We start from the raw sequence: 21896 nt of genomic DNA on the forward strand, positions 1-21896 counted from the left end.
TAGCAACCTGATTCATGGCATCCTAATGCTGAAGTTACCAGTCTAATTTGGAAGGGAGTACATTCCATGTGATCCATCCTGATTTTAGGTATTTTAATGGCAAGCCTCGTTCCCAAAACACCATCCTGTCAAAGTTCCCCTCTCATCTGGGTCATGTTGCTCTACTTTGCAGGTGGCTCAGTACAGAACCTGCATTTTTTTTTTTGTCACAGCTTAAGTGTCTTTGAAATCTGACTTTGCACCTAACATGGAAGGTAATGAGGAGACTTTATAGAGCTGCTGACGCCTCATGGAAAACAGAAAAACATTCTGTTCAGGAACACTTCTGCCTGGCTGTCTTATCTGCTCTTCCCTTTGCTCATGTTCAGCTGCAAGGGGCACTATAAATATACAGAGTTAAACATCAAAATGAGAAACCTTGGAAACCAAATGGGAGTTGAGTTGTTCGTTCACCATGGAGCAGAATGGTAGTTTGTCTGCTGGTATCTCAGTTCTATGGCTACTGTGGTTTGCACGAGTACCTGAGTCAGTAGCTGTGTACTGCTGGGCAGTGCTACTGAAGGGGGATCATGCTGCATTTAATTACCTTTCCCAGTGCCTTGCAAGCTGCCATAACTATTTTTAAGAGCTAACAAGTGGCCCCAGGAAAAGTCAAGGGTTCAATGGAATGGAAGTGTAAGCTAAACTTTACAAGGGGAACATAGGCTAGGCTAGGCAATACACTATACTGGTACTCGTGAGGCTTGGTATTTATCTGGAAATGCTGTTCCAGGAGATGCCCCCTGGAATTGATAGGATTCATTTCTGGCAATCTTGGAATAAATAGGGGATTCCAGGCTTGTGCTTATTAATATCAAATAAGTAATTTTTTTTTCTTGCTACACTTGTAGGCTTGAAGTTCCTTGAAGCTGTAAAATGAGGCACATCTAATATACTGCACATGGCAATTCAGCAGCATGCCAGGTGAATGGGATTAAATCTAGCTGAGCAATAACCGGTCCTCTTAGTAGCCAACTGATAGTGATATAATGAGCAAAGCCATTAATCCTTGCTCAGTGTTACTGTAAATGTCATGTTTCAGAGTAGCAGCCGTGTTAGTCTGTATTCGCAAAAAGAAAAGGAGTACTTGTGGCACCTTAGAGACTAACACATTTATTAGAGCATAAGCTTTCGTGAGCTACAGTTCACTTCATCGGATGCATTTGCAATTCAATTCCAATTCAGCAGTCTCTCGTTGGAGTCTGTTTTTGAAGCTTTTTTTGTTGAAGGATAGCCACTCCTAGGTCTGTCATCGAGTGACCAGAGAGATTGAAATGTTCTCTAACTGGTTTTTGAATGTTATATGAATTGGAATTTAATTTGCAAACTGGATACAATTTAATTTAGGCTTGAATAGAGACTGGGAATGGATGAGTCATTACACAAAGTAAAACTATTTCTCCCCCCCACCCCACCCCCCACTGTTCCTCAGATATTCTTGTTAACTGCTGGAAATAGCCTACCTTGCTTGTCACCATGAAAGGTTTTCCTCCTTCCCCCCCCCCCCCCTTGCTGCTGGTGATGGCTTACCTTAAGTGATCACTCTCCTTACAGTGTGTATGATAAACCCATTGTTTCATGTTCTCTGTGTGTGTATATCAATCTCCCCTTTGTATTTTCCACCAAATGCATCCGATGAAGTGAGCTGTAGCTCACGAAAGCTTATGCTCTAATAAATTTGTTAGTCTCTAAGGTGCCACAAGTACTTTTTTTTGTTAATGTCATGTAATTTATATCAAAGCAGAAAAATAGCATGTTGCATTCTGGGAGGCAGTTAGTTTGGAAGATGCTAAATAAAAATCTTTCTGCTACTGATTTGTACCCTGTGGCCACAGTACAGAACCCACAAAAGTCACTTGTTGCCTTGGACAGAGAAACTGATTGCAGTTGTACCATAGACAGAAACACACTGACTGCTCTGACTACTCATTCATGCAAACATCTTCATTGTCACCTTGTCTTGCCACGTCGTCTTTGGTTTTTGGATGTATCTGTTGCACCCTGTCATAATCAGACTGAGAGCTCTTTTGGGTCCAAATCTTTGCTTTACTCGGAGTCTGTGCAGTGCCCAGCACATTGGGCCCTGATCCCCGAATGGAGCTTTTTGGCTCTACTGCAACATGAATAAATGACCGCTACAATGTTGCTAATATAACAGTGCAGATAACTAGAGTGAGGCAAATAATGGATTTTCTTTGCTTCAATGTCAATTTGGAAAAATAAACTGTTTTGGGACAAACTGAAAACAAATATTTAATCAACTTTCCATGAATTGAAAAGTTGATGATTTTTGTGCCTCTGTTTTGACCATCCAAAATGCTTTTGATTGCTTTTTAAGATAGAAGGAAATTTTGAAGCAGGTGTTTTGGGGAAAAAACAAAAAAATATTGACTTTTTACTCTCTAAACGTTGGGTTTTTCCAACCAAAACAATTTGGCGCAACAGACACATCTGCAAAATATTTAGGTGTCACTGAGGCTTCATTTTTTTTTTTTTTTTTCCCTGGGGGAAAAAAAATCTAGCCACCTGTGTGAGTAACAGCCTCTGAAACCGGCCATAAGGCCAGAATGCTTTACTCCCAGTCCTGAGGACTGACACAGTGCCCTAGTTTACCAGGTTGTGGTTGTGTAGTAATTTAAATAACCCAACTCTCACCTCTCCCTTTCTCTAATGTCACTTGATAAGGGTACTCAGGCCAATGAGAGGGGCCTCTTGGTAACAGTCAGCCCCTGCTGCTGTTTGGATTCTGGGACCAGGCTGTTTATAAGACACAAGGTGGGGGCAGGAATCTTTTTGTTGGACCAACTTTTGTTTGTGAGAAATTTTTGAGCTACATGGAGCTCTTCTTCATGTCTGGGACATGTACTCCGTGTGACCGCTAAATACAAGGTGGAACAGATTGTTTAGCATAAGTAGTTAACACGCATGTCAAGGGACTTTTCAAGATGAAGTGGCTCCCAGCACCCCCTCAGTCATAGGAGGGAAAGGTGGGATGGGAAGGATGGTTATTGGCTATTGCATGTTAATCTCTTTTCTCCACAGATCTAGGAAGCCTTGATCCACTGGATTAAACAGTCAAATAGCCATCCAGCATGTGCCACAAGTTACTGAAGACACCAGCTGGGTGTTGCAGACTGAGGCTTGTTATGGTGGGGCTGTACTCTCTCCCTTGTTCCAAGAGACTTCCCTGAGTCAGACCAGTACAAACAGCACTTCCACTGAGCCCCTCAGCATGCAAAGTGCTACACTTCTCCTTCCCATGGAGGAGAGGGGCTTGGAATTAGGGCCTTTGTCCTGAAAAGCAGCCTGCATGTGCTGGTCCCATTGCAGTCCCTGTGGCTGGCCCCTTTAGCAGGACTGGTGCTATTCTCACTAGTTCTATAGCCTAGCAGAGCCCCATTTGAATAATTCACATCTGAGCTGGGGCTGGGCCCACCCTTCTTTTATGTCTCAAACACCCAGGGCAGGTCAGCAGCTCAACCCATGTGTCTGCTCTCATCGGTGTGTGACTTATGCTGCTGGGCTTATTCCTCTTTTTGGAGTTGTGACGGCAGCAATGTTTCCCTGCACAGTAAGCCCACAGCAGAAGGGCAGCGATGGGCTCATGATCTAGAGGGCTATTGCAGCCCTGGTCCACAGAAAACAGGCCAGGCAGTGCAGCTGTTTGTGCATATGGGGCTTGTGCTGCCAGCAGGTTTGTGGCCATCTTCGTTGAGATCAAGGAGCTGTGTTTGTTGGTGACTGGCTGGCCCCAGCAGGACATGTTTAGGAGGAGAAAGCAGAGCTTCTATGCCAGCTCCCTTCAGCTCCTGGGATGATCCCAGACTGAATGGTGGCTGTGGAGTGACTGCAAGTAGCTACTGAGTTGTATGGCAGCCCATCTGCTGCAGGGGCATGAGCCTTCACATACCTAGGGTGTGGCCTTTCAGGGGCTAATGAGTGCACAGCTGCATCATGCTATCCCCCTTCAGGCTGCACAGTGGGGGCACCGGGGGCCCTTTCAGGAGCTGTGGTACAAAAGCAAAGTGTGAGCTGCCAGCCGGGCTGCATGGAAATCCATGCACTCACCTGGCTCTTTATTGCTCCTTTCCTGCATAGGCACCACCCCTTCGCACACAGCTGTCGCATCATAATTGCCACCCCAATTTAACAACAAACCTGCTCTCTCTCTGTGGCTGTGCCCCAGCCAGTAGGCCCATTCTCCTGCCTCTCAGCTGCTTCTTACTCAACAGGAAGCCCTTGGGTCAAAGGCAGAGGATCTCCCCTTTGGTTAGCCAAGGCTTCCCCTCTCTTCCCTGCCACATCCTGCTCTGTGTCAGAGCAGTGCCTTATTCACCAGGCTGTAACTGCAAGTCGTGCTAAAGCCCCCTGTCCCCTTTGGGGATAGTGACTTGAAATTGGAAGTGACTTCACTTTGGGTGAGCTCAGTTGCTCCCCTTAGTGTTCACAGTCCCCATGAAGATTCAAGAGGCTGAGTTTTGGTGGTGCCGATTCACAGATTTTTTTTTTTTAAACCTCAGGAATCATCATAATCCTCTGAGCTGCATCACACAGGATTTCACTCATTGATTCCTGCCTCAAGTCTAGCAATTTGTGGTTGCTAGTGTCCCCAGAAAGCACAAGCCACACATACCTGGAATCCAGCTTTTGTGTGTGGGCACTTGCTCGTTCAATCAATAACAAAACTCCTATAGAGCTTTTCATCTCTAGATCCCAAAGTGCCTGACGGAGGTCAGTAAGCAGCACCACCCCCATCTTACAGATGGGGAGACAGGCCCATAAAACCTTGTCACTGATCTCACCTCTCAGAACTAACAAACCCAGGGTGGAGAGTGACTGCTCAGCCAGCAATAGTCACATAGGATGCCTTGCACTCGGTGCACAGAGACTAATGCATTGCAGAAGACTTAATTCACCATATAATTATGAATGCATCTGAGAAATTCACAGCCTGGTCACGGACACCCAGCCAGCAGAGTGAGTGACTCTATTCTATTTTACTCACTGCCTAGGCACTTCCCAGAGGAGACAACAGTCCCTGCCCTACAGAGCTCCTTGTCTAAAGACAGATAAGTGAACAAATAGAGAGCAGGCAGGGGAAAACTGCAACAGCTACCCAGGGGAGGTGGTAGGATATGTACATTGCAGAATCACAATGAACAAGCTTCTTGCAGGTACCACAACAGACCCAAGTGTTCAGGAAGGACCAGAGTGCATTGAATAAATTACTCATTTGCCAAAGTCTATTTAAAAGGTAGATAATTTCTGTTTCTTTTTGCATCTGTCCTATTCCCCCAGTGCTGATACAGGATTTATATCATTCTGATATTTGTTTAGATTTATACCACTGTGAGAAATTACCTCTCCTAGGCTATAGACTTTCTCCTGATCATATTGGAGGCAGATCAGGGTCTTGTATCCCCACTGCTGCAGCTATTCCTGACTGATGTCATGGCTCCCTTTGCTCCATTGCTGAATTCTTCCTAGAATTACAAAATTGTCTCTACTAGTTACTTTGGATTCTTCCTACTGCAGCCTGAGCCCCTTCCTTCTCAAACTGTGCTCTGTGATGAAATGCATCCGATGAAGTGAGCTGTAGCTCACGAAAGCTTATGCTCAAATAAATGTGTTAGTCTCTAAGGTGCCACAAGTACTCTTTCTTTTTGCAAATACAGACTAACACGGCTGCTACTCTGAAATCTGTGCTCTGTGAATAGCTCATCCTTGTCGTCTAGCCACACAGCTTCCCATTTCTCTAAGTGAGGTAGAAGAAAGCAGGACCTTAGTCTTGGAGGCAATTTAATTAAATAAGCATGTGTTGTGGAGGACACTGTTAAAGCAAGGAGAGATGCTTTCAGCAGTGGGCTAAAGCTCACATGATCCAGCAGGCTTTCTGAATTGCTTGTTGCATCCCATACCTGCACTATCTCCTTAATGTTTGGGTTTCCCTCCTCTGGGCCAGATTCAGGCTGGCTCTGTCTGCCTAACTGCTTCCTTTACAATACTTTTTACAGTAGAAATGAGCGTGTGCTTTTTTGGGGTGGGCAAGGATTGAATTTTCCAAAGCTGCACAATGATGAGGTGAGGAGAAATAGCTGCGGGTGATAAATATTGCAAGAGGAACCTATACAGCACAGTCATGGAGAGAATTCCCAGTGAAATGTATTGATGCAAAGGGAGAGTTGTTGAGGCCGGTTCAGAAAAAAGCAGTTTTTTGGTGATTTATAGAAGGCTGCTCCCTGGGTGTTCTGGGGCCACTGTGCCATGGCTCTGAGGACCAATTGAGCTGGTGTTGCTTAACAAAACTGCTAATGTAATAAGATGAAAACAATTCAGCAGGTTCTTGTCTGGTGATGCACAAACTGTGGGTTTTTAGGCTGCTAGCCAGACTCCTTTTCAGCCCCACAGGAAACGTGTATCCATCTAACTGGATTTTCCTGGCTTCATTGTAATGATTTCCTAAATGAAAATGTAACATGGTGCCATGCATGAGATCAGCTGCTCCCCTCCCTGGCATTCTGGGAATTTCATTAACCTCATCCCTTTCCAAAAAGTCCTGATGGGCAATAGCTGAGTCTCCCCCAGATCTTGGCAGCATGGGGTCCATCCTGACCCCATCTATGCACAACCTCTAGGGTCCATCATGCTGTGGCACAAAGTGCGATGCACCAACCACACCCCTCTAACAGACTCCCAGCTCTTTCTGCCCAGAAGAGCCTGGCTGTGGCTGAACCCAGGAAGGGCTGAAAAGATGCAAGCTAGGGAAAGGCACCACCCAGATCCAAGTGTACACCGTTTGAGGAAGGGACTGTCTTGTTCTAGGGGTGTAGAGTGCCCCACGCGCTGGGGCCCTGAGACAGACTGACTGGGGTCTCCAGACGCTACGGTCATATAAGTAACAACAATCACTGAGCACTCTTGCCCCTCCAGTCATTCAGATAGTTCCTGGCCTTGGGGTGATGCTGGCCTTATCACTGGCCACTCAAACACCAAAAGAGCCTTCTGACATCTGTATTGCACTCCTCTCCATGGTCTGGCTGCAGTCTTTGTCCTCCATTATTGTAACTTACACTGTCTGAGCCAAGATAAGACATTCCAGAAGAAGCTTCAGCTGCTCCCCCAGGTGCTGGCACATCTCCTAAGCAGGTTGTCCCAACAATCATGCCATAGCATGCTGGTGCTCTGCAACCTGCATAGACGTCTTCCTCACGACTGGATTTGTTTCAAGCAGGGGTCCTGGAACTGTGGGTGCAGCAGGTGCAGCAGCAGCACACCCGGCTCGAAGGGTTTACAATTTGGTTCAGAGGCTCTCAGCACCCCCACTACACACATTGTTCCAATGCCCCTGACTTTGAGGTTCTGGTGCCAATCTACAAAGCTTTAATGGGGCAGGCTCAGAAACCTCCTGTCCTTTGGGGGACCCACTATAGCAGCTGTGATCATCCGGGGGCCAGATGCAGAGTCCCACCGTTTGGGCACAGATACAAGCAGGTGTTCGTTCTCCAATGACGCTGTGGGGTGGGAGAGGACACCCTTCTGGGGCTGACGCCTTTGGGCAGTGCTTTAGCAATGGCATCAGGGGTGCTGGCATGGAGTCTGCAGGCAGTGTGACTCCTGGGCAGCTCCTAGAATGCTCCGAACATCTGAGGGTGGCAGGAGCCTCTTACAGATTTGGCCAGTGCTCTGCAGGGTCTGATGAAATGGCTTTGGCAGTACAAACGAGCCCCATGGGGTGAACAAACCAATTGGCACATTACTTCTAGTTTTGCTTTCCCCTCTCTGCTCATGTGCCTGGGGCTTGCTGGCCCTGCACCTGACTGAAGAGGCACCTTGTCATGCGTTGGGAAGCTCTTACAGCTCTGAGGGGCATTTTATAAAATGTAGCTATTCCCTCCTCTTAAATGGTCCCCTTTCCCCCAGTTCCCAATGAACCAAATGGACATTTCTCTGCTACTTCCTTTGTGCTCAGAGTTGCACATATCAGAGCTTTAAAGGGGGAGTTAGAGGCCGGGGTGTGTGTGCACGCGCTCAGACACTGGCCATCTCCTCTCAAAGAGAGAGTCCCAATCTCCGTGGAGCAGAGGGCTCCGCTGCACAGGTGCAGGGGTCTGTCCCAGGAGTTGTGAGCTCCATTCTTGGGCAAAGTTAAATGAAAAGCCCTTTCTGCTTCATTGCTGTGACAAGCTAAGGTGGGTGAGTGCCCTCTGCCTCTCTGGGGGAAGCCCCTCTGGGAGGACAAACCAAATCCTCAGCACTTTCCAAATGTTACTAAATACCAAAAGCACTACATAGTGTCAAACTCTGCTGACATTTCCAGTGTGCCAGCATAGCCTGGCTGCTGGCGTTCCCTGATTACAATGCCACAACTGTTTTTTTGTGAGAACAAAGCATGCCGACTATTTAAATGCTAATTGAGCTGAAGAACTTTATGAAAACGTTCTGAGAATTTGAGCTCCTGACTTGTGAGTTAGCGGAGATTCCCTCCTTCTACCAGCTCCTCCTGCAGCCCCCTGCTCTGTGGCTTCCCCTTGGAACAGGGAGCTCTGTTTTACTGAGCTGTGTGTGTGTGTTGCTGCTACCGGTGAATTTAATGTTTAAAAGCAACCCCAGTGCAATATAAAAGCCAATTACAGGGAAGGTAAATCATTTAAAAGGAAAAATTTAAAGTCTTAGCTGGAATAAGAAATCAGGATTAACAATTAATCCGGGAGCTGCCATTTGAACCGCCTGGAGCTCAAGATGGCTGGAACCAAATCCCCTGCTCCACAATCAGGAACTCTGGGGAGGCTTCACATCTTTCTCCAGCTCTGCGTAAGGCTGAGCCAAAGCCCTGGATCAAAGCTCTACTATGTGTGGAGGGGACTCGAAATCCAGAACTGAGGTATTTTAGCTTGGCTCCTCCTCTCTGCTGGGGCAGGTTTTGGCTCCCTTGAAGTCCTGAAATCAGAGTTCAAATTGCTGGAAGATGAAGTTAAGTTAAAAACCATGACAGTTAAACACCCAGGTAAACCCATTGCTCCATGAACTGATTAATGCTGGTTTACAAGTCAGAGCGGCTCCTACAGCCGAGAACTCTTGGGATTCTGATGCTTTGACATGGGACCCCACTTCTCTCCATCCCATGTCTGGGCAGCACACTGAAGCCAAACACATGCACCAGGAACTCCACCAGCTCCCTATCTGCTTCCATTCTGAATTCAGAGTCCTTGTACTTCTCTGTCCATGCCCCATCTGTGCCATATCGCACAGGGCTGCGGCAGCTAGGCAGGTGCAGGGGAATGCTCTCATGGGGAAAAAGAGGTAGAGATTTCCCAGTAGCAGAAATGTTTAGAGGTCAGACTAAGCCCCCAAACCCAGCCACATATAGACATGTCTTCACCGGGGGATTACCGCCATCTCTCCTTGCCATGGGATCCAGGGCAGAAGAAACAGACCATGGAGATATGGGCAGTGCAGTGCTGCTGTGCTATCTCCAGCTGCCATTTGCTTCTTAGAACCGAAGGCAATAGATGGCTTAGAAAGGCCTCTGCCAGTCACAGACCTGCAGCCATGTCAGTGCACCAAACCTCACTGGCCTCTTGGCAGGTCCATCGTTCATTGCTACCAAAGGAACATCCCCTCTCCATCTTTTGCCTGTGATGTTTATGGGCACCATTCCAGATTTCTGTGGCAGGCAGGGAAGGGAGGAAGCTGCCTGTGGAAACTCTGCTGTGCTGCAATATGGAAACAAAACCAGACCTTCCATCCATCCTCTTGTTTGGCTTTTGACTTGCAGTGAAACTAATGTTAAGGGAGACTATAAATAACACTTAGGAAAGAGCAAATAAAACACCTTGAAAGAGTTTAAAAGATTTATTTGTAAGTTTATTTGTAAAATGTTTTGCCTAGGTGCTCCCATTGCAGGAGTAAATCTGAGAGCTGAAGCCATCTATTGTTGCTGTGAGTTATGTAACTCTAGAAATAGTTAAACATTGGGTAGAGCTTTAATGCCTCCCTGCTGCCACCCCCTCTTGGATGGTAGCTGCATCATTACAAATATTTTGTCTGATGTGCCTGTCTAAGGCCTCATCACTTAAGTATCTGAGGCCTTAGGAGGCGGTTCTAAAGAGCTTGTGTCAATTTCAAAGGCTTAGGTGCATGGCTTAAATACTCTTTTTAATGGTTTAACAGCCAAAGAGCCAAGCTGGATCATGAAGTAGAACAACTCAAATAGTTTGTAAAACTGCTGTCAAGCAGCCTACCAGCAGTCTTTCCATTTCAGACAGTCTTTTCCCAGTGTTTGGGGGGAGGGCTGTGCTTTTAAAGAGATTTCTGCACCTTTCTTTCCCTACCTCCCCCCCCACCCCACCCAAAAAAGTGTCTAGAGATAGCAGTGTGAATATAGTTAACAAGCAGGTGCAGGAGACAGGAGCAGGTAGCAGCTCTTGCCCCGGCCAAGGTCTCTGAATGGTCAGTGAGGCATATTTAATAGAAACCAATTACACTAAATAAACTTGAAGTTCCTAGATTCACTTTTTGTTAAGAAACTTAAGTGCTCCCACGTTGTCATAAGTCAGTCACAGCTCAGCCATGAATCCTTAGAAAGCTTCAAACCCAGCTTCCCAGTCAGTAATTTGCTATTACTCACTTATTTATGTTAGACAACGTTTCTCTCCTACTCTATGACCGATGAGTCTATTTGCCAGAATACAGGTGGGGACTGTAGGTTAACCTTGATTATTCAAGTGCTTTAGGGGGGCAGGGAATGAAGTGGCTACAGATTTACTTGGCAGTGAGAGGGCAGCAGTAAGGGCTTATTTGTGCATTCCAGTATGAAAAATGTAAATGCTGCTAAATATCCTCCAGCTTCCCTAGGGGCTACGTTGCTTTATTGGCTTTAGTAGCAATGAGCACCTTAAAAAGAGCTATCCTAGACCCCTGGTTCTCAGCCAGGGGTCTGGGGCCCTTTAGGGGGCTGCAAGCAGGATTCTGGGGGTCTGTCAAGCATGGCTGGCATTAGAATCACTAGGGCCCAGGGCAGAAAGCCAAAACCTCACCACACAGGACCACAGCCCAGGGCCCCGAGCCCCACCACTCAGGGCTGGGGCTGAAGCCAAAGCCTGAGCAACTTAGCTTTGTGGTGCCCCCTGTGGCATAGGGCCCCCGGGCAATTGCCCAGCTTGCTACCACCAATGCAGGCCCTGGCTTTTATACACAGAAAAACAGTTGTTGTGGCACAGCTGGGCAGTGGAGTTTTTATGGCAGGGCTGGGGGGGCTCAGAAAGAAAAAGGTTGAGCACCCCCGTCCAAGACCAACCCCCCCAGCCCCTCTTTAAAGGAAGGGAAGCAGGAGATGCCCTCAGCAGGCCTGATGGAGAAGAGAGAATGACCCAGATGAACTGACTTTCTCCTGGGAGTTTCTAGCAAATCTATTGCAGGCAGTAAATATCACCTAGAAACAGCCTGCCCCCTCATCTACTCCAGCTACCCACTTAATTAACTCCCCACAAAGTGATAACAGGCACAGCGGCAACACCCTGGTGCATTGGCCCCTGAGCTATTGCACTGTTACCCATTGTCTCTTCCTTCATCTGTGACATTTCTAACCTTCCCCCTATGGTCCAAGTGGTTGCACCTAACTCATGTGTCAGTCCTTTCTTGAAATGCAATACAACTTCGTTAGTTTTTCAGCCCTGTGTTAATGGGACTCTTCCACGTCACTGCCCTGCCAAGGCAACATGGCTGGGTGGGGGCTTCTGAAAAGATCTGTCATCCACCAAGTGGTGGCTCCCGTGAATGCTGCTAACAAAGGCTTTTTGCCACACTGATACTGACATCCTGTCATCCTCAGAGATGCCCCAGACACTCCTTTCCTTTCATTATTTCTTATTTTTAATCAATGCCTTGTTCCTTGTCACATCCCATGTCTCTTGCTCCCTGGACAGGACACCAGTTGGGGTTTAATAAAGACTCATCAAAGTATAGTGGAAAGAGATGCATAAACAGTAAAATAAACCAAAACACCAATTTATTAAGTTATGTAGTAATCGTGGTTAGCAGGGATCCCAAGAAGGCGATATCTGATGTTGCTGACTACAATATTGTATACCAGGGATCTCAAACTCAAATCACCATGAGGGCCACATGACTAGTACGTTGGCCCAAGGGCCGTATCACTGACACCTTTTCGTATAATGATACAAAAGTATAGTCAAAAATGAAGAATAATATAGTAAGCTCTTAAAAGTCAATGTATTAACTTTTTAAAAACTGTAATGTGAAAAGTCAGTGCTAATTTTGACAGTCATTTCATTTTTGGCCACGTAGCGCACACAACTTTTTCTCTGCCCCTTTGAGACTGTTATGTAATCTTTTAATGACAGGGTCACGTACTCTTTCTCATAATGTATACCTTTTTTTCTACACGCTTAAGTTGTATAGCATCTCGGTGATTTTTTTTTCTACTGACTTTTATTGGGTTGTCAGAGTAGCCCAATATATGCTTACTAGCAAAGGACTTGCCACTTACCTTGAGTGGCTAAGTGGTAAGTACGAGTGAGGGCGGGCAAATGTGTGTTGTGATGGGAAGCTGTTGATTTGTGCCTGGGTTGTATTGTGCTGTGCTGGTTGATTTGTGTTGGTGGCAAATAAGGGATGTGTGCTGGGGTGATAGGCTCTCTGTATTTCGACTTGCAGGTTGTGGTGTTGTGTAGGTGGTTGTGCTGATATGTGAGGTGGCAGCTAGGCACAAGGGTGTGGCAGTCAGGCCAGCTCATCCACCATCTGTGAAGTCTCCCTCATACAACCAATGACACTGTAGCATGCAAATTTCCTATTGAAAAAGGGTGGTGATTGGTTGAGTTATCTCTATCACAGTGTTCTAGAACTCTTGGCACAACACACACACACACACACACCCCTTTTCTGTAGCTGTACACCAATTGTCAAGTCAAAATAGCTGAGAACTTCAAAACTGGTTGGTAATAGACTGCAGAACCCTAACTTCACCCCTTCCATGAGGCCCTGCCTCTTCTCCGTCTCCTCCCCTGAGCATGCCATGTCCCCCCCCTCCCCCCTCCCTCCTGGAAAGTCCTAAGCGCCACCAAACAGCTGTTTTAGCAGCAGGAAGCACTGGGAGGTAGGCGGAGCAGCGGGGATGCAGTGCGCTGGGGCGGGGAGGGGGGGAGAGCTTGGCTGCCAGTGGCCACTAATTTTTCCCCATGGGTGCTCCAGCCCCAGAGTGCCCATGGAATCACCGCCTATGGCAGGCCACAGGAAATAACTCTGTAGACTGCGTGTTTGAGACCCTTGTTGTATACGATTCAGAAATAGCACCTTTAAACAGTGCATGAATTCATCCAAACAGCATAGAACTCCTCCAGTCCCTAAATCCTCTAAAATAGGCGAGCTAACAAGGCTCTGTTCAGCCGTAATGGATTACTTTGTCTAGCCCTGCTAGCAGAAGTGGTATTTTACAAAACATAGTTTGTACAGAAATGAATGATGATGCTCTCCAAGTAAATAGTCACTATTAATAAGATTATCTGGAGAGCTCTCATTTAACATACAAATCAAAACAGTAGTGGAATTTCAATACTTCAAAAAATGTATTTTTGAACTCACCAAAGTAATGTGTCTATGGAACACAAGGAATTATTATGCCATCAAAGAGAATATTTATGAGCATCTGAGAAGATGCTAGAATAAACTGTTTTAGAGGACCCATCCTCACCTCTGTAATCCTCGTCACAAAACCAAACACATGCAGTGTCTGATTAAAGCAGATGAGGCTCCAGCTGCAGCAGGGGAAGGAGTTTGAAATGCTCCCCTAATTGGTCACCTGTCTGGGGAACCATCTGCTGTCCCGGGAATAGTGGATGTTGCTGTTCCTAAAACCTTCCAATTTCAAGGAGCTACAGCTCTGTGTCTTCAGCTCTGAAGTGCAGGGAGACCAAGGATTTTGTATCCACTCTCCTAACTGCATTTCTGGGCTGTGTGATTTGGTGTGACCTCAGTTTATCTTCAAGGCAAAGCACATTCTCTCTTCTGGTGCCAGGTAGGCATGAAAAGCAAACTGACTGCTACTCAGCCCAGAGAAGATGGGAATGATACTCGCTGAAAGAGGTACAAGCACTGCCTTCTTTGCACCCCCAGATGAGGGTGTCTGCGGGATCTGGATCCTACTGGACTCGTTGCTGGTTGTGGGCTCTCAGATGAGAGCCAACCAGGGCTGCAGCCATTCCTCTCTTACGGGGATTTGGCAGAACAAGAAGCAACAGTCTCAAGTTGCAGTGGGGGAGGTCTAGGTTGGATATTAGGAAACGCTATTTCACTAGGAAGGTGGTGAAGCACTGGAATGGGTTACCTAGGGAGGTGGTGGAATCTCCATCCTTAGAGGTTTTTAAGACCCAGCTTGACAAAGCCCTGGCTGGGATGATTTAGTTGGGGTTGGTCCTGCTTTGAGCAGGGGGTTGGACTAGATGACCTCCTGAGGTCCCTTCCAACCCTAATCTTCTATGATTCGCAACAGCTAGCCAGGACTGTTTCTGCTTCAGACTAGTCTGTAGCAATGCACAGTACTTCAGGGCAGGCTGGAAGCTTCAGCATCTGCCCATCTCCTGAGTGAGGAAAGCTGCCTCAAGGATGACACTTGTGCTCCAGTCCGTGCCCTGCCTTCCTGTGTGCTCCCAAGTGCAGCTGGTGGCAAGTGCTGAGTGCTCTGGGACCCACCCTGCACCACTCCCTGTGCTCCATCATGGCAGCTAAGATCCGTTTGGAGGTTCTTGCGATCGGTCTGTGCTGTATGTCTGACAGCAGAGCTTTCGGGGCAGGGAATGCTGCTGTCCAAGGCAATCCATAATAGCCAGAACGTAGTGAGCTGCAAAACAGTACAAGAGGCTTTCTGGCTTTTTGGCTAGTGCTTTTAGTTTTGTTTGTGTTTGGTTAATTTGTCAATATATTACAGCGCCCCCCTGAATGGGCACTCTAAAGCCACTGCCCTTGTGTGAGGGTAAATAGAGACAAACACCAGCTGCCTCACAGCTACAGCAGCAAGGGAATCACAGAGAATAAAAACTTTGTTCCTTACATGTTGGCATATAATGGGACTGAGATAAGTGTTTGCATCCTGTCAGCCTAGTCAATGAATAATATAGCCCCTGAGATGAGCCCCTTTCTGGTGCTTCTGGGAAAGCTACTGCTCTGCAAGCCAGAAGGACAGATTGGAAAGGGCTTCCTAGCCTGAACTCCCTGAGCCACCATGTCCCTGGGATTCTGGAGCAAGGAATAGCAGAGCTTATGGGGCAGGGTGAACCAGTCCAGGTAAACACAGACCTGGCCCAAACTGTGACTGTAAATGCAGAATGATCCTAAAGCTGTTGCCAGGGTCTGTAAAGTTCCTGTCACCTTTTGTTGCTTTCTGATTTTTATAGCTCTCTGCCTGCCCTTGATTCACATAGGAGAGGAAATGCCACATTTCCCCCCTGGGAAGCTTTGGTCAGAGTATGCCAGCCTGGCTAGAGCTAGGAAATCCTGAGTGGAGAGATACCGATCCCCGTTTCCAAACCAATTGGTCCAGCAAAGCATCATGTGAACACCTGAAGTTTAGGAGACGTTCCCGAAGTGAATCTCTCTCCTCAGCTTCTCCTGGTGCAGGGTGGGGGGACACCGTTAGGGCAGAGAAATGACAAATGGGAGTTCTCTTTTCTTACTGTGTTTGTAAGCACTTGGGTTCAGGATTTTTTGTAAAATCACTGGATCGTGCCACAGTCGTGCTGCCCTCACTTCTGGACTTAGATGACAAAAATGTTTTTCCTTTAACAAATTAATTGCTCTCGGAGGCTTTTCCTTTTTGGTTTAACATGTTCTGTTTGCCCAGTGGTGCATACGTGTGCAATGGCATATTGATAACCTCACCCTGAGCAAGTTCTGCAGAGCTCTGCACCACCCTACCTATCCATCCTCCGTCAAGCTTCAAATGTCCACTGTCCTGCCAGTGCTCCCAGCCTGATGTGTGCCTGTTTGTCACAATCATTCTTGCACAATCATCTGTCTCCTTCCACATGCCCCTCTAGGCATGGTACGAGCTCCCTAACTGTGTCCTGGAAGCCCCAATACTGCCCATAGTGACCCACTTCTGCAATGGTCCTTGAGTGGCAAGACTCCTCATAGAACTGGTTTCAGAATAACAGTCGTGTTAGTCTGTATTTGCAAAAAAGAAAAGTACTTGTGGCACCTTAGAGACTAACAAATGTATTTGAGCATAAGCTTTCGTGAGCTACAGCTCACTTCATCGGATGCATTTTTTTTTGCTCATAGAATTGGGAAGTGTGGGTCCCGTGGGTGCTCCGAGAGACTCCTCCCATTTCTAATAGTGTCCTTTGCATGCTATGGTAGGGTTATTTTCAGTGTACTAATATCTTTTCTTTCTCTGTTTATATGCATAGTGTGAGTGTATAATGTAGATATACACCATTGTGAACAGCCTTCAGACAACCTTATACATTGGAGTGGAGGTCAAGGATAATGTAGGCATGGCCCAATATCTAAACAAATACTTTGCCTCAGTCTTTAATAAGGCTAAAGAGGATCTTAGGGATAATGGTAGCATGACAAATCGGAATGAGGATATGGAGGCAGATATTGCCATATCTGAGGTAGAAGCGAAACTCGAACAGCTTAATGGGACTAAATCGGGGGGCCCAGATAATCTTCATCCAAGAATATTAAAGGAATTGGCACACAAAATTGCAAGCTCATTAGCAAGAATTTTTAATGAATCTGTAAACTCAGGGGTTGTACCATATAATTGGAGAATTGCTAACATAGTTCCTATTTTTAAGAAAGGGGAAAAAAAAGTGATCCGGGTAACTACAAGCCTGTTAGTTTAACATCTGTAGTATGCAAGGTCTTGGAAAAAATTTTGAAGGAGAAAGTAGTTAAGGACATTGAAGTAAATGGTAAAGTCCAATGGTAAATGGGACAAAATACAATATGGTTTTACAAAAGGTAGATTGTGCCAAACCAACCTGATCTCCTTCTTTGAGAAAGTAACAGATCTTTTAGACAAAGGAAACGCAGTGGATCTAATTTACCTAGAATTCAGTAAGGCGTCTGATATCGTGCCACATGGGAATCATTGGTTTAAATTGGAAAAGATGGGGATCAATATGAAAATTGAAAGGTGGATAAGGAATTAACAGGGAGACTATAGCAGGTCCTACTGAAAGGTGAACTGTTAGGCTGGAGGGAGGTTACCAGTGGAGTCCCTCAGGGATCAGTTTTGGGACCAATCTTATTTAATCTTTTTATTACTGACCTTGGCACAAAAAGTGGGAGTGTGCTAATCAAGTTTGTGGATGATACAAAGCTGGGAGGTATTGCCAATTTAGAGAAGGACTGGGATATCTTACAGGAAGATTTGGATGACCTTGTAAACTGGAGTAATAGTAATGGGATGAAATTTAATAGAGAGAAGTGTAAGGTCATGCATTTAGGGATTAATAACAAGAATTTTAGTTAAGCTGGGGATGCATCAATTAGAAGTAACGGAGGAGGAGAAGGACCTTGGAGTATTGGTTGATCATAGGATGACTATGAGCCGCCAATGTGATATGGCCGTGAAAAAAGCTAATGCGGTTTTGGGATGCATCAGGAGAAGTATTTCCATTAGAGATAAGGAGATTTTAGTCCCATGTTACAAGGCACTGGTGAGACCTCACCTGGAATACTGTGTGCAGTTCTGGTCTCCCATGTGTAAGAAGGATGAATTCAAACTGGAGCAGGTACAGAGAAGGGCTACTAGGATGATCCGAGGAATGGAAAACTTGTCTTATGAAAGGAGACTTAAGGAGCTTGGCTTGTTTAGCCTAACTAAAAGAAGGTTGAGGGGAGATATGATTGCTCTCTATAAATATATCAGAGGGATAAATACCGGAGAGGAAGAGGAATTATTTAAGCTCAGTACCAATGTGGACACAAGAACAAATGGATCCAATGGTCATTGGGAAGTTTAGACTTAAAATTAGACGAAGGTTTCTAACCATCAGAGGAGTGAAGTTTTGGAATAGCCTTCCAAGGGAAGCAGTGGTGGCAAAAGACCTATCTGGCTTTAAGATTAAACTCGATAAGTTTATGGAGGAGATAGTATGATGGGATAACATGATTTTGGTAATTAATTGATATTTAAATATTCATGGTAAATAGGCCCAATGGCCTGTGATGGGATGTTAGATGGGGTGGGATCTGAGTTACCCAGGAAAGAATTTTCTGTATATCTGGCTGGTGAGTCTTGCCCATATGCTCAGGGTTTAGCTGATCGCCATATTTGGGGTCAGGAAGGAATTTTCCTCTAGGGCAAATTGGAAGAGGCCCTGGAGGATTTTTGCCTTCCTCTGTAGTATGGGGCACGGGTCACTTGCTGGAGGATACTCTGCTCCTTGAAGTCTTTAAACCACGATTTGAGGACTTCAACAGCTCAGACATAGGTGAGAGGTTTTTCGCAGGAGTGGGTGGGTGAGATTCTGTGGCCTACATTGTGCAGGAGGTCGGACTAGATCATAATGGTCCCTTCTGACCTTAGTATCTATGAATCTATTATAATAACACAACCTGTGACTAATTTTCTGTGTGTATAATCCATAAAGCCACCACCCTATCTTCCATGTAACCTCTCAAACCTCACTGCAACCATGATGCATATGGTAAGCAGCCAGCTGATGATGATGTCTAGCCATGTAATGAATTGTGATTGCTGCTCCCACCTGGTAAAGCATGGTGCACGTCCTATTACTTTTGTTATCCCATCTCTCCCCACTGCCAGTCTGGCCAAATGGTTTGCGTTTGTTAGACTGGAGGCTCTCTGGGGTGGGGATTGTCACTTACTGTATGTGCTTAGCAAAACAGGGCCTTGACCTTGCTGGCAGCTGGGCGCTGCTGGGATATAAGACATGCTTTCTACAGTAAACTCCATCTATCAGAATAAGTGCATTCTCTGTAATGTCTGCAACTGAAAGTAACTCTGCTCCTCCTTTCTGAGCCTTTGATAACTACCCTAAACTGTCAGAGAGGTTAAGAGCAGGTTAGACAAACACCAGTCAGGGATGGTCTAGATAATACTTAGTCCTGCCATGAGTGCAGGGGATGGGAATAAATGACCTCTCCAGGTCCCTTACAGTCCTACACTTCTATGATACCCATCCCAGTTTGTACCCTTTTTAAGTCACTCATACATCCTTTTACTAACACCATAAGAAATATAATTTCAAGGTGCTTTTGACTTAGTCTCTGCTCTGTGCGAGTCAGTCTGATCTCTCCCTTCCCCCCCCCCAACCTGTCACGCTCACCCCAATATCCCTTATCCATGGGACACAGAATTCAGTTGTTTTGAGGCTCTGGAAAATGGTAGATTGACTGAAACCAATGCAGACTTGCACAGGGCCAGAGGACCAATCAGAGTTGTTGGGGGCGGAGCCTGGTCTCTTGCAGATAATTACTAAGTGCATTTCCAGCACAGTGGGTCTGGGCTGCTGAGAGATCTGGTTGCAGAACAGGGAAAGCTGTATCGTAACTCCAGAGTGCTTCTGTCTCAGCAGCATCACTGGAACAGCTCTGTTATCCTCTAGCGCCTGCCCAGCCAGCAATAGAAAGGTACTGCCTGCATCCCTCCTTGTTTTGCTTGTTGTTTGAATCTGTCTAGCTTGTCGTTAGAAAAGTTTATGGGGAAATCAGAGCTGTTAAATAGCAGAATGTTTGTGTGAAGGGAGGAAGATGGTTTCATAAACTTCTCAGCTCGGGAATCAGGTTTGTTTATGTTGCTGTTATTTCAGGGACCTTGTGTGTACCCGTGCCACAGTATCCATTGCATGGAGAGCTGTGTGTGTGTATAAATGGGGCAAGGATTCTTGAACCAGCCATTGGACTGCTGAGGATTCTGTGCCAGGTGTGTGTTGGTAGTACATACGCCATCACACCTGCAGGAGGGGGCGGCAGGGGACCAGAATATATTATCAGTATTACCCACCTCATTTCTCCATGTCAGACTTTAAAATACTTCCCCCGTTATTGTTGTTAAGCATCGCATTTTGTTGGTTTATCAGGGGCTGAAGTCTTCAAAGGCCTCAGAGTCAGACCAGCCTACCGGCTGCAGAGGCTTTCACCAGATTGACTCCTCTAGGTTGACCCAAACACAACGGGAAGTTAGGTTCCGAGGGCCGTGAGTCTTGAGAGCCAATGCTGGTACCTGTAGGAAAATAACTTAGTTCTCCCCATTGCAGGCAAGTCTGGAAAACTTTCCAACCTGGAGCTGGTTCAACAAAGTGAAGGCAGATTTCTAGAAATCCTGTCGTTCCTGTAAAGATTGGAGCCGCCTTTCCATGAGGCACCTCTCACCAAACTCATCACAGCAGCTCCGGTTGCAAAGACCAGTGTTGTGAAAGCAACTCCAGGTCTTGACAGGTTGTCATGCTAGTGGAAGTGAGCTGAATTAATGGCTCATTGGGTCTGACCGCACACATTTCACTGTATTAATCTGTATGTGAGAGTATGAAACAAAAGCCAAATCCTCAGGTAGTACAAGCTGGGGTATCATTGGTTCAGGCTGAGCAAAATAATTGATTCTGATGAGACATCGGAATTGTTGGTGATCTGTCTCCACGGAATGAAAATACCCAACCTGACCCATGGCCAGTCATCCCCTGCGTGTAAATGTGTTTTCACCCTTACTCACAGGTCGGTGCCCCCTTCTCAGATGCTGGAATGACATTGCGCGTGGTGTCAGGTAGGAGAGTGTTTTGTAAAGCTGTGCTGTGGCAGTTAAAAATCTGCAGTTTGCCCTTTCTGTGTGTGACTGTGCAGCTGACTCTCCCATGAACACGTGTTATCTGTCCTCAAAACAAAACAGCCAGCCCTGAAATCCAATTACAGACACAGACAGGGCTTCAAAGCACACAATGAGCTCACAGGCCCCCTGTGTCCCCACCTGATGGGCACTAAATGAGTTGCTAGACAAGGTACAGTGGGGTAAAAGATTTGTGCCAAGCAGAAGGATTCCTGCTTTACGGCTCTTTGTTTTCATGCAGCAGATCAACAGCATCCTAGGGCTTCTGCTCCCTGCGCTGTGGACTAGAAATGCTTGTGATTTGATACAGAATTTTAGAAGAGCTGTTTTTGAAAAAGGTTCGCAGACAATGACTCATTCTCTAGAGCGGGGGGAGGGGGAAGTGAGGAGCCTCTGAAAGTGAAAAATGGATCTCTCCCTCGTTTTATTGGAAATAGTAAAAACAATAAATCATTGTTAAAAATAGTAAATAGCAGGGCAGGGTCATAAAAGCTGAGCTGGAAAGCTATCCCCTGCAGCAGTCCCTGCAGTGCATGTTCTAGGGCTCTCCCCAGGTCTGTGTTCAGTGTCCCAGGCTGCAGGGCTTCCACCACTTCCCTTGGGAGACATCCCTGCGGTCTGAGCTCTTTCACCAAAGGGGAGCTGGTCCTGGTAATCAGACTTGTATTTCCCTCCTCTTAGCCTCATGTGATCAGTCCTAGTTGCCTTTCAATCCCTCCTGCTCAGATATTTGCACCGCACCTCTACACACACCTTCCTCCAACTCAGCAGTCACTTGGCTTAGCTATAGACACATTATGTCTAATATTTCCTCAACTCAAACCGTCCCACCCCTTGGTCATTTCTGGCTTTCCCTGGACTCCGGAATAACAGTGGCCGGATACGACACAGTATTGTGGGTACAGTCTCACGAGCATACTGAACGCAGTGTGCTCCCTACCTAGCATTTGTCTGCCCCATGGGAGAAGAGAACGAGCCCTGATAACTTCTCCTGATCCTGTTTATTTGTAGTTGATTGTGCTCTGTTGATTAGCCCACCTGA

General features: G+C 46.3%; 1 protein-coding gene across 12 annotated transcripts in view; it reads left to right on the forward strand.

Annotated features, from left to right (window-relative positions):
- The window catches only part of ZMAT4 (zinc finger matrin-type 4), a 208860-nt gene that overhangs the window by 47452 nt on the left and 139512 nt on the right, over positions 1-21896 (forward strand). The window contains exon 1 of one of the 12 annotated variants that reach the window (XM_043503120.1): positions 19534-19665. The exons of the other annotated variants lie outside the window; for them this stretch is intronic. The gene's annotated coding sequence lies outside the window, so the exon portion shown is untranslated. Of the gene's footprint in view, positions 1-19533; positions 19666-21896 lie in introns of those variants that run through there. 12 annotated transcript variants of the gene reach the window in all.

This window comes from Dermochelys coriacea, chromosome 26 (genome assembly GCF_009764565.3).
Source record: "Dermochelys coriacea isolate rDerCor1 chromosome 26, rDerCor1.pri.v4, whole genome shotgun sequence".
Lineage (NCBI taxonomy): Eukaryota > Metazoa > Chordata > Testudines > Dermochelyidae > Dermochelys > Dermochelys coriacea.